This window comes from Mandrillus leucophaeus, unplaced genomic scaffold (assembly GCF_000951045.1).
Source record: "Mandrillus leucophaeus isolate KB7577 unplaced genomic scaffold, Mleu.le_1.0 Scaffold411, whole genome shotgun sequence".
Taxonomy (NCBI): domain Eukaryota; kingdom Metazoa; phylum Chordata; class Mammalia; order Primates; family Cercopithecidae; genus Mandrillus; species Mandrillus leucophaeus.
In genome coordinates this window covers 2,426,849-2,429,056 of record NW_012104377.1, presented here as the reverse complement: position 1 = coordinate 2,429,056, position 2,208 = coordinate 2,426,849, and the positions used below count along the sequence as shown (strand labels likewise).

The 2,208-nt window shown below is 36.5% G+C and overlaps 1 pseudogene; it reads right to left on the bottom strand.

Annotated features, from left to right (window-relative positions):
• Positions 1-957: 957 nt before the first annotated feature.
• On the bottom strand, positions 958-1,817 carry LOC105548457 (annotated as a pseudogene).
• Between the last annotated feature and the right edge of the window lie 391 nt (positions 1,818-2,208).

The following is a 2,208-nucleotide window of genomic DNA, read 5'->3' as shown; positions in this document are numbered from 1 at the left end:
CCCACATATGGATGTGGATCTATTTATGGACTCTCTATTTTGTTTCAGCTAACTCTATTTTGTTGACCTAAAATTGACTTCCCCTAATAACTATGGCTTTATAATACATCTTGCTTTCTGATGCTCCTCTTTAGGAGTACCTTGGCTATTTGTTTTATGTAAATTTTAGAGTTAACTTACCAAGTTCTATGAAAAATCTTGTTGGTATTAGGATTGGAATTTCATTAACTTTAAAGGTCAATTTGGGGAGAAAGTATTTATATACTTATATATATTTACACGCTGAGTTTTCACATCTAAATACATAGCATACCTCTGCATATATTTAGTGTTCTAAAACTATACCACTTTAAAAAGAATTAAAATAAGGTATATAGAAGTAAATTCGGAAAATATATGCAATAACTTCAAGAAGAAAGTTAAAAAACTTTACTGAAGATACATTTCTTAATATTTTCTTTCTGTTGTATAGTAACACAGTTGGCTTTTATGTATTGATTTTATATCCAACATTCTTGCCAAACCCTCTTTTTAATTATGATAGTTTTTCTGCATACTCTTTTGGATTTTTTTTTTTTTTTTTTTTGGTAGATGTGCTTTTCCAGTGAAGTATGTTCACTTCGGGTCCTACTTGCTAAGTATTTTTTTTTTAAATACTGAGTTTTATTTCACATGTATATTTTTGTCTCCCCACCATTTCCATGTCTGACCACTGCTACTACTATGTCCTATCATAACATTCCATACATACTTAAAACCAAGCAAAGGGTGGAGTTCCATCTTTAAAAACTAAATAGGCATTTTGGACAACACATTCTTGGCAATGGAACCTGAACAACATTTATCAAACATGGTAGGGAAAGTTCTTACTCTGCATTATAAAAAGGACAGCCAAATATCATTGTTACAGGAATGAAATAAGACTGAAAATTTTAACAAATTGTTTAAACTATTTTCTTAAAGAGATTTCCTCCACTGCCAGAGATCTTGAATAGCCTCCTGCTCAGTCGTACAGAAGCAGTTCTTCACATAATTGATGAACTTGGCTTCCACTCTGGGAAGAGAACTACCTTTTTCTATACTTGCTTGCATTTTTGCTTTAATGTCTTCTACAGAACTAGGTCCTTTTGGTGTATTAGGATTTTTTTCCTGTTTTTTGAAGGATTCTTGTCCTTTTGATCTTGGCGTTGATGATGGTTTTGAGTCTATTCCATTCCAATTTGACTTTTGTCCATCTTTGGCTGGAGTATCTCAAATAAATTTCTTTACTGGTTGTTTTCTTCAGCTTCCTCTTAAAAATCATCATTATCATCATCTTCATCATCATCATCTTCATCAGCAGCAAGTTTTGCTTTTTTGTGTGGAGCCTTGCTACCACCTCCAGGGGCAGACCACTTTCCTGATATACTTAAGAGTTTCACATCCTCCTCCTCTTCGTCTTCTGACTCTGCATCTTCCTCCACAGCTACTAAGTGCTGTCCACTAATATGCACTGGCCCTGAACCACACTTCAACCTTAAGACCACTGGTGGTGGGATTTCAAAGCCCCCAAGGGAAATCGTTGGCTATACAGACATTTTCAAAGCTGCTAGTGTTACTTTAACTAGACTGCCTTCGTAATTCATTGCCTCTGCTTCAACAATGTGCAATTCATCCTTTGCACCAGCCCCTAAACTGACGATTCTGAAAGATAACTGGTGCTCATTTTCATCATTATCCACCTTAAAGTGATCATCTTTATTGGTCTTTAGTTTACAACTGAAAAGATAGTTCCGGGGCCTCAGGAGGCTCATGTCCATGTCCATTGAATCTTCCATCAGGTTGCAGCATGCACTTAGGTGGGAGAAAAGGCAGACGGAGATAAACGACCACTGCTCAAGAGAACAGCCGCTCAAGACGGAATCACATCAGTTTGCTAAGTAGTTTTTAAAAATAACAAATGAACACTGAGCTAAAACAAGTATTTTTTCATCTTTTCATTTTAAAAGCTAATCTTATGGCTTTTCTAATTTTGATCTATTAACATGGTTGTGATGGCCATGCAAACACGTTAATCAGACATCCTGATGCAGGGAACACAATTGCCTGATGACCCCAGCTGCTACCCTGCTGGAAAGCACTTTGTTCACACCGAAGCCAAACTTCCTGTGAGCTGCTCCCAGCCATTGGCTAACCAGGGTGAAAGTACTAATGCAGGACTATTTCCAC